General features: G+C 39.8%; 1 non-coding gene across 1 annotated transcript; it reads left to right on the top strand.

The window, feature by feature from the left end:
* The first annotated feature begins 6383 nt into the window (after positions 1–6383).
* LOC148010371 (U6 spliceosomal RNA) lies at positions 6384–6486 on the top strand. The gene has a single exon (XR_015689629.1). It is a non-coding gene; the product is annotated as a U6 spliceosomal RNA (small nuclear RNA).
* Positions 6487–10564: the final 4078 nt, after the last annotated feature.

Below are 10564 nucleotides of genomic sequence, written 5' to 3'. Positions count from 1 at the left end.
AAATCCTTGTTTCTTTTCCTACAATTCAGCCTTCAAAACTAGCCTCTTAGTGGTACTACTCTAATATCATGTCATGAATCACATGGTGGGGAGATTTGCTTGAGTTGCTATACTAAACACACAACATACACACAAGAGGAAGCTCACTCAAGAATACAAAAAGGGAGATGATGGCAAAAACGTTTTCTTGCTGGTTTTTTCTTCTTCTTTTCACATGATACAATGTACACAAAAGTATAGATAAGTTACAACATAAAGAAAAGTGGCATATTAAGTCAAACAATGCAAAACTGACTGTATTAATCAACAGGCACTATAACTATGCCAGCTGTAGGTAGGTTCAATAAACTAAATATAATAAGTGATATGTCAATGGGCATGTAACACTCTATTAGGACCCCAATACCTTTATTATTTGACCACATGGTCAAATCGAGGATCTAGGCTCCCAACTCTAATCTCTAATGGAACTAAACTCTTGGGAGCATGAAGAAAAGAAGAGAATGGAGACCAAAAGTTAGCACATAAAAGAATGATCTTTCTATTCCTTTTCACACATTATGTACTTTAGATTTAAAGCTTCTTGATAATCCTACTTTCTCCTTGGTGTATTTACACTCGATATTTAACTAAGGCCATTGCAGCTTGAGGTGAGATTTCTCCCTTTTTAAAAATATATAGTTTGAATTGGTGAGAGACCTTCTCATTTTGGCTGTTCAACAATTTTGGTAACATTATCCTCTGTCATAGAAGTATGCATGTCCCTTCAACACTGCATTGAGAGTTGGAGGGATCTTCAATGTGATTGTCATTTTTGTTGGTCGATGGGTCACAATAAATATAGGAGAAAAGTGTGTTTTAAGAGGAATGTGTCTAATATGTAGTGGGGATACACATGTAGATACAATTGGGATTTGGAACTAATAGGGAAGCGAGTTCCAATGTATGTCCCAACCTTGAGAATCCAGTTGGTGAGAAAGGGAGGTAGGTCTATTGGAAAGCCAAAATCATGTCCTAGATTTCAGGGAGCCTAGATTGTGAGTGGGGAGAAAGGGCCAGGGATCGAAAAAGGAGCCAAATCAACTTGAGATCATTGTGCATTTTTAACTCAAGGTGCAATGCCTAAGTGTATGCCCTGTGTTTGGACCATTATTGCATTTTTAAAGTTACTTTTATTTGTCTCCCTACTTTTGTTAAAGCTTTATTGATGAGAAGTTGCACATAGTGATGTCATGGTGTTGGGCATTCATTCTAAAAAAACCCAAGGAAATGGGTGTTTGCTAACTGCACAATTAGAATAAAGACAACATCATTGTGTTTTTTTCCTTTTTGTTTGGTCAAAATTGGAGAATAAGGATACACGCTTGGATTCTTGTTACATTGAGACATCACTTCTTAAAACTTTCATTAGAGTCAAGGATGAGTTTACAAACAAATTGAGAAGGAGTTTAGAAGGCTTGTGGCTAAATTCTTGATCGGCATCCATGTGTGATTATGGTTGCCCATGATTGTGATGATGGGCATGACCTTCAACGTTGGGTAAGGAGTATGCTTATGAAATAAGGGCTTATACTTTAATGTTACAAAGGAAGGGTGGATCAACCTTGTGCTCTATGCAATAATGGATTATTATTTTATGGTATGAGGGTGGGAAGGAGAAAATAAAAGCATGCACTAATTGATTAAGCCTTTAGCTTTCTTTTGGGGTCACCTTTCAATCTTCATGGCATTGGTGGAGGAGGAGATCTTTCTGGATCGCTTTGGTTTTTTGGCAATATGATTGCATGGCTATTGAAAAAGCTAAGAAGGGAAGCACATGGTAAGTTAGGAGAAGGAAATAAGTCACGTGATGAAGGAGAGGATAAATAGGGAAGTAAGCGGTGATAACGGGCATGACCATAGTTGTCACCTTGATTGGAACTTTGAAACTAGTGCGAATGTGTTGGTAGACGGAAACAAAATGTCGTGAAGACTTCTTTTAAGGAATCTTTATTGAAGCCGCTTTCGAGTTTTCTTTTGGCTTGCTTCAATTCTTATCCTCCGTGGATTTGTGGCATGATATGTGATTACCCTTCGACAATGAGTCATTAGGACTACAGGATATTATCACTGTTGTTATTGTGTATGTTATTGTGTATGACATTAGTTACAAGCTTCGTATCAAGTTTTGGAAATACAAAAAAAGATCCATTAAGTTAGAAGAAGTGGCCATCCAATGGTGGCTTATTAAGTATCCAATCACTTTGAGTGAGAAGATTATGGAGGACATTCTTGGCATAGTGAAGAATCTTGAACCATATAACAAGGGCCAAAAGCTACACAATTCAATGAGCTCTCACTAGCATGGAGTGGTATTGATTGGAACATGAGATATACAACTCTGAAAAAAAGGCATATGTTTTTCGCAATATGATTTCTAATATATGGCACATTGCTACCATGACAAGGATACCCAAGCGTTTTATCAAGGATCTCCTAATCAGAAACATAGTCCAACAAAATCTCAATAATTATTAGTTGGAGGGAGCACACAAGGTTGTCGTGAAGCTTTGACAGTTATCACAAGATCAAGCGACTCATCTTATCAAAAGAGGAATGGTGCAAAAGTCAAGGTAGCCACATTAACTTTGCATATCGTTGACCTTGATTATTGGGGATGCCTTGAATAGTCCCCAATCACCCTTGTCGAGGCAAGTCCATAGACAATTGACTAAGAATTGGATGGATTTCTTATCTATTAAGAGTTATTCCACACTCACTTGGTGGATTTCTTTCACTTTGGATATCATCCGTTCTCTCTCTCAGGCAATCAAGCTATACACTTCTCATCCAAGATCAAACTACCTAAAAAGTTAAACCTCAAAATGAAAGGCTAGAACTCATGAATCATGTTTCCCTCTCCATTCTAGTCTAGTTTGTGAATAAATGAATTCATTTTCTCCACAATCCTTGTGTATTCTCCAATGGCTTCAAGCTTCGAGGATCTAGGTTCCCAACTCCAAGCTCTAATGGAACTAAACGAGAAAGGATAGGGATTGAAAAAGGAGACAAATCAACTTGACATCATTGTGCAGTTTTAACTTAAGGATTGATAGGTGCAACACCTCAGTGTGTGCCCTATGTTTAGACTATTATAATTGCATTTTTAAAGCTACTTTTATTTGTCTCTTTCTTTTTTGAATACAAGAGAAAGAGGTATTACTAAGCTTATGAGGGGGGACTAGGTCTTAGAGATGTTTTAAAAGTGTCTCCTAAGATTATAGAGAGGTAAGCTACAAAGGAACGAGTGATTTCAAGTGGTGAACTTACTAAGCAAGTCACATAGACTTGGTTTCTACACCACCGTTATACTAAAGAGTAGTTCAGAAGCCTCTTGTCATGTGGGGTTCCAAGCTTAACCAAGTAAGAGTACTAATTGGCAAAAATGAATTGGTGGTGGCTATAAACTCACAATCAAGGTCGTTAGTGAAGAGATCTATGAAGCTTTTAAAAGACGGGATAAGATTGACACACATTGGAAGAGGTAGGGGACACCTACATTAATAATGTTGGTTATTTTTGAAAATGGAAAGAAAACTCAAGAAGAGTCATAAGAAGGCCTAAAATGATGGGGGTAAGCGCAATAGGTGGGATCAAAGCAACCTTTAGTAGATGTGATACAATCGGCAACATATAGTATATGATTCCTTTTGAAAATTTCTCGGCACCATTGGGTTGTGCACTACAAAACTCTATGAGAGTGCAATTGGCAAAAGATCACTGCGCCTAGTTATCATGATTAAAAATCCTTATATATTAGGCTATTGATTGAGATGAATCCATCTACCTTTTTCAAGGGAAGTACTATTTTAAACTTTGAAATGTCAAGGAGAGGGTGGTTGGGAGCACTTTAGCCTTGATGTTTTGATATTTTTTTGTTGAGCACATTTGGATCATGCTTGGTGTTGCGTGGGAGTGGGAGACCCACAAGGTGGATGTATTGAGTGGCCAAGGTGAAGAGGCAACATAATTGTGGATGATAGAGAGGTGGCGTGGAAGACGTGGAGCGGCCAAATTTTGTGGTATGGGGTTTGGTCATTGGAGCGGTTTTGGCCTAGTGGGTAGCTAAAACTAGCCTTCTTAAGGTTTCTTACTCCATGGGAGCCACATTTGTATCAACTTTTTTATTCACCAAGAAGCATTTCAATCTCTACTGGTCGTCTCATGGTGTCCTAGGGCTATAGCCAGGGACCAATGGTTGACCTCATGGCCTTCATTGGATTGACATTGAACTCGCTTTTCTAGGACTTAAGCACAAATACTTATGCTATCAAGGATACATTGAGATTTTACTACTTAAGGTGGCTATCCTTGAGTAGCTAGAGCTCCCACAATGTCCTTTTACATTCGTCCTTTGTTTCTTCCCTAGCACTTTCATGCTCTTCTTGTTGTTCATGTAGGGCAGTGAGATATTCTTCTAGTTTTGCACTTTGTTCCTTTAGTGAAGAATAGGCGTACAAAATTTGTTGATCCATTTCATCCCACAAAGCTTTTCTAGCTGTTAATTCATGTTGTATTTCCTTTGGCACATAGGCTGAGGAACCTAGGCAGCCTCTTTACCTTTGATAGTCTAATTAGCAAGCTCGACAAACAATTTGTAATGATATCATGAGATTTTTTTATATGTTTGGAAGGGGCATGGATGCAGTTGAGATGTCCTCTAGTGGTCTCTTGTACGAGGGTGCTAATCTGGTTGAATCTTCATTGCTTCAGCTATGGATAGAGTTAGGGATTGAAGCAAAAAACATTATGGCATGTTGTGCCATTGTGAGAATATGCTACAAAGTCAATCGAATTTGCAGTGGCAAGGCATATTCTTGGGGGGCCTTTCCCTCATCTCTGTTGTGGTTCGATTCAACTTACATTGTAGGCATCGGGGGGTAGTGCGAGGTGCTTGTAGTGCTATTTCTATGTTTGCGAGCAATTCGTACTCAAAAATCTCGAGTTTATCCTTATTTGCATCCATTTTCTTGGACTCCCTCTTCATCCCTTTCTATCTCGCCACTCACTCACATACACTAAGGATGACTTTAAGGAGCTACGTATAAATTTACCTTATAGAATATGTGGTAAAAGTTCTATCTTAGAGTGTAGAAAATTAGATGAAGATATATAACATTGGATGCTTTTCTGCTAGAACTTTCAATACTAAAATGTTATTAATAAATAATAAAGTAGCAAAAAAGTGTAATGAAAGATAGTTCTCGACCATGTTATGGTTCCGTAAATCATGAAATGCACAATCATCAAAGCTCAATTTTGTGGTGAGAAAAAATCCATGGATCATTAATGTATTAATGGTCTAGAGTCTAACATTGGCTTGCATTATCTCCTGAGAGAGAGTCGCACTTTATAACGGAGACATGTCAATAGTTTTAGAGAATCCCCTATTTACAATACTTATAAGAGAGATATAACCCCCTTTTTAAACTTATTGGATGTACCATAAAAATGCACATTTTATATCCATGAAAAAGAAAGGTTGCCTGCCTCTTTTGATAAGAAAGCATCAAAGTAGTATAAAAGAACCCAACCCCTATTTACCTATGCATTACGCCTCGGACAAAGAACTTCAAAACTTCTAGCACTGCGAATCTATAAGGTAACCCACATTTTGTTGAACTTGAAAAGCTCTTTATCCCTAGAATGTGGACACCGGTGTGATGTGTGCCGACGCCACAGGAAAGTTGTGTGCAGGTCCAGCAAGCAAGCATTGACCAAGGTGGAAAACTCATAGAGTGAAATGGTGATGCCTTCTTATGAGTCTGCATGCCCAGGCAATACATAGTGCCATACGGTACGGTGGTAAGTGAGTACTTCCTCCTCCTCCTCCTCCTCCTCCGTAGGTCTTCACAAGACTCCATTTCGAGAAACAAATCCTTGAGGCTGAGGTGTTGAGGGAACAAGCACAAACATGAGAGAGAGAGAGAGAGAGAGAGATGCATAGCCTGAGGCGGTGCAAATGGAAGGCTTGGGAAGCCCTGGTAGCACCACTTTGTGAGAGTGAGACGAGTACATTCATTCGAGATCCCTATTAGCTCTCCTATCATGCGGCTTTCCTTGAGGCGCATGTATGTCCAGACGGGGCTGTCTAGGTTGCCACCAAGCCGATGACTCCCTTCTTCCATTCCTTCTCAAGTCCTAACGCTGCACAAAGCTAGAAGCGCACGCGGGAGCGGGAGCTCCATCAAGTTCTTGTGCGTCCAGGAACGTAGGCACGAGCCAAAAGCCGCACCCGCTTCACTTGCAGCAGCGTGCCACGTGTGCTGCGTTCTGCCCCACATGCACGCTCAGCTTCAGTGTTTGCGTCTATCTGGGCGCCAAGCGAGAGGTGCTCTTGTTTCGTCTCTTCGGAGACATCTGATAAAATTGGAACGATACAGAGAAGATTAGCATGGCCCCTGCGCAAGGATGACACGCACAAATCGAGAAATGGTCCAAATTTTTTTCGCCTTTCGTCGCTGCGTCGGGCCGGATCCGAATATGTTTTTGTTTTCGACCTTCTTCCTGCTGCCCGCGCCGCAAATGTCGAGAACCCGGCTTTTCTCCTCGTAACGCAAGAAGGAGCTTGTGCAAAGGTTCCTTTCTGGAGGGTAGGCGCTCCCAACAGCTGCAGGACGGCACTCGGGCCCATGTCTGAGAACGGAAAAAAGTAGAAGGACATGTAACCCCTCAAAATTCACAGGCTTCTCTAGTCCCACCCTCTAAGAGAATATACAGCATTACTGTATACATCATGGCCTACTAGGCCATACAACGCAGCAAAACAATTTGAGGATCCAATGACTTTTCTCTACCTTCTCTAAAATTGCTAGAAGTTGAGATGTGAGGAGGCCATGGATATCATCCCCTCGCGAGGACCGCCTGCCCGGGTTGAGAACGGCACTGTTCCTGTGTAGCTAGATATGCTTGAGAGTCACTGCTCTCAAAGAGTTAACTCGTACTAACGTGCATGGTCTCCGAGAAGGGCGGGCCGTCTCTTCTTCGTGGTGATGGATTCGTTGAGGTTTAGCCATCTCTTCACACGGTTCCAAACCGGTCATGGCTTCACCGAGGTTGGCATCCTTTAGCCATTGACTTTAGGAGAAGTACGGAGCCCGGAGGAAGGGCCTTGTGAAGGGAGAGCCCACCTCACCATTACGTGTTCTCATCTTGGAGCATGGCGGGCCTTAGTTGCCACGAAGAGGGTTGTAAAAGCCCGAGGGCTTTCTACAAGAAGAAAGAAAAGAAAACTCAGTTGCTGTTGTGAATATCAACTCACAAAACATGTGCCTTAGCACAGCTGACCATGTAGCCTAGGGGTAAAGGCTAGCGCTAGAAGGGGGAGGCGGAAAGATAAACTCCCGTGTGTGGCCTATATTTTAAAGGAAGCAATAATGCCCCCTGTGGGGTACGGGACACATGGCCCACCAATCTGCGTGACGACCTGTATTTCTGTTCAAAATCGCTCATATCCAACGTACAACAGTTCCCCTCATGTTTTTTAGTCCTGAGGGGTGGGCGCTATTATTGAATTGAGCTCCAAAGTTGTTGCCTATGATTTTAGACACATTATATATATATGTTAGGAAAACAAGACAGTCGTTCATGAAAAGAGCACAAAGTATGGATGTAATATCCTACTTTGCGCATAAGATCAATAATATTTATACATATAAATATATATACTAAGGAGAGCCCTCTCAGTTCATGGGGGGACATTGCATCCAACTTGTATCACGCTTCAGTTTTCACATTTCTCTCTATTCTTCTCTTGTGTGCAATCTCAATAGTTTGCAATTAAGTTATCGAGTTGTGGTTTATGGTTCAATTTCAACAGCATCGATATCAGAGCAGGGGTGTGACTTGTTGAACCCTCTCCTTTAGCCACGGTTCCTCTTTATGCTCGAGATGTCTTCAACAACATCACCATCGTCATCAAGCACGTTCCTTTTTACCATTCAATAAAGTTACTATTCATCGGTTAAAACCAACTCTCTCCCTCTCTCTCTCTCTCTCTCTCTCTCTCTCTCTCTCTCCGCGGCCTGCCATCTCTCTTCCCAAGGCCAAGCGTCTGTAGTATAAGCTCTCTTCTCCTTCAAATGTTATGAGGGGCTTAGCGTAGGGATACATGATAGAGTAGGAAAGCTAACTTAACCTCACTCTCATAATTAGTTCACACAAACTCTCCTATCACTTCACCAACTTTCCTTTCACTCCCACGTATTAATCTATAGGTTGATGACATTAATTATAGTACCTATTTTTAAGGTAGCAAGTATCTCATCTTTTTTTCTCCTCTTTGATATTTAGCACATCTTTCACACACCTTAATCAACCTATGGGCAGTAAGGATCATTATCATAATCACTATTTCAAGCTTTAAGGTTAAAACTGTAACTTTTGCTTCAAATTTCCTTTTTAAAGGACAAGTAACCGTTTATACACAAGTAGCACCTGTCTATACGCAAAGTGATATTCTTCTTCGACATTGCAGGTTTGCATCCCAACTTTTGTTAGTTCGTTGTTGTTGCACAAATTTGTAGAATTTGCGGAAGGTTTTCTAGCAAATTTTGTATTCCAAAATTCAAAGCCATACAGTCCAACGACAATGATGATTACTCTCCACCACCCAAAATTAATCTTTAGTGGATTAGGTGGAATCGCTTCAACACAATTTAGCAGAAGCTACATACGTCTTTTAGGAGTGTGAACAACAATGGACCCAAAAATTCCAAGATAAAGATGATCACATCGCATGCATCTTTCGTAGTGTCTTCGATGTGTAGTGAGCACAAAAGGAGAAAAGAACTAGTCATAAGTCATTCCAATTTACAACAATTTGATGACCAAAAAAGCACTGAAAAGTATAAAAATAAGTGTGCTACTAAATCATTCCTACCAACACAACTCCATTTACAAGCCAAGCGTAGTTGGGCAAATCTCCTGTGACAAGATGGGGATAGCATAGCCACATACACTGAAACATTCTAGTAGCACCTACTTATTTTGCGCATGTGGGAAGATTATTGAGGATATGCTCCAAAGAAAATATGAAGATGGTTACTAACCAAGAATTTAAGCAAACTTGAATACCCTTCAACCGCCGTACTCCATAAAGCTATTTCTTATGCTCATGATGTGGAGAAGGAATTCCAAACTGTAGCCCAACGGAGGCAACTCCATGTTGTTTGCTATTGCTATAGAAGGGCTAGGTCATGCACATGTTACTTTTTGTGTACAAATGCCTACCTAGAAGGCTACTATAATGGAGCTTCACAACATAGAGGAGGTACCAAACTGCACTTTTGATTGGACAATGGATTCCTTAAAACATGAGGTAGCCAAAGGAGAGAAAAAGAGTATCAAAAGTAATTTTGTATCCTTACACCATTTGCTTCATATGAAAGGTTTAATCGATGATTTCGATGTTAGCCTTCTACATAATGATTGTAGATCACAAGATTTACTTTTCAAAAAGTTGGCTAAACGATTGCAGTTAGAAAGCCATCTTACATAAGTTAAATTTGCTTTTCAAGAAATATCATATAATGGTACACAGAAAATAGAAGCATAGGAAATAACTATGGGTTTATATAAGGAAGATCGTGATTTCTTAATAGCTCATTTATAGTCTTCTGATAGTGTTTTGGGCATGCCTTTCCGTCATCAATACAATCCTGATATTGAATATCATACTCACACAATTGCTTTTGAATTTCAGGTTCAGTCTATAACTTTACAAAGTAATTCAAAGCTTGCAATGTTTCCATTAATCACTCATGCACAAGCTAAGCATCCACTTAGAAAATAAAGGAAAGCCTACATGCATTATAGTTGAGAAACATGCATCTTATCCTCTCATCCATTTACAAAATCTCTTCTTGGATGCTTATAAACATTGCTTTGCTTAAGATTATCCACTAGAAATGCCAAGTTTTAAAGGAGATTTAGATTATGAAATAGAATTACTCCTTCCCATTGTTTCTTCTCTACATTAGGCACCTATTGTGGCATCATCATATAGGCATAGCCCACTTTACCAAAAAGAAAGTCATAGACAAGCCATTGAACCTTTGGACAAAGAACTCATTACATAGGGGTCCTAGGAGATATAAGCCCTTCAATCTTGCCAACACCAATTGTAAGGCTCTTGAGAGGTAAGTCCTCTTTAGTTCCGATTCAAGTTGTCTTGTCTTATCTTATTTTATATATTATCAAGTCTTATATCAAGAATTTGTTTTGTATTGACGATCTAGCCTCAATGTTGTAAACACCGTTATGTTAGTCTTGTCCCCTTATCTTGCATTAAATAATCAAGTTCTTCTTGTTCTTTTCCTTCAAGTTAATTCTTTGTGAGATGTGAGTTGACAATCCCTGTCATTGCCAAGCTCTCCTCATCCTTATAACAATTTGGAAAGACTCCATACTTTGATCATGCCTTGATGTGATGGTTGTAATGATGAAAAGTGTCATCACCATCCTGCAAGATATTTAAGAAAAAATTCAAGACCTTCATAAGAGTAACGTGGCATTACAAGAAAAG

The sequence above is a fragment of the Lygodium microphyllum genome, chromosome 29 (assembly GCF_053477565.2).
Source record: "Lygodium microphyllum isolate KBCC chromosome 29, Lygodium_microphyllum_v1.1.10, whole genome shotgun sequence".
NCBI lineage: Eukaryota > Viridiplantae > Streptophyta > Polypodiopsida > Schizaeales > Lygodiaceae > Lygodium > Lygodium microphyllum.
The sequence above is the reverse complement of the archived record's forward strand: the minus strand, read 5'-3'. Positions and strand labels throughout refer to the sequence as shown.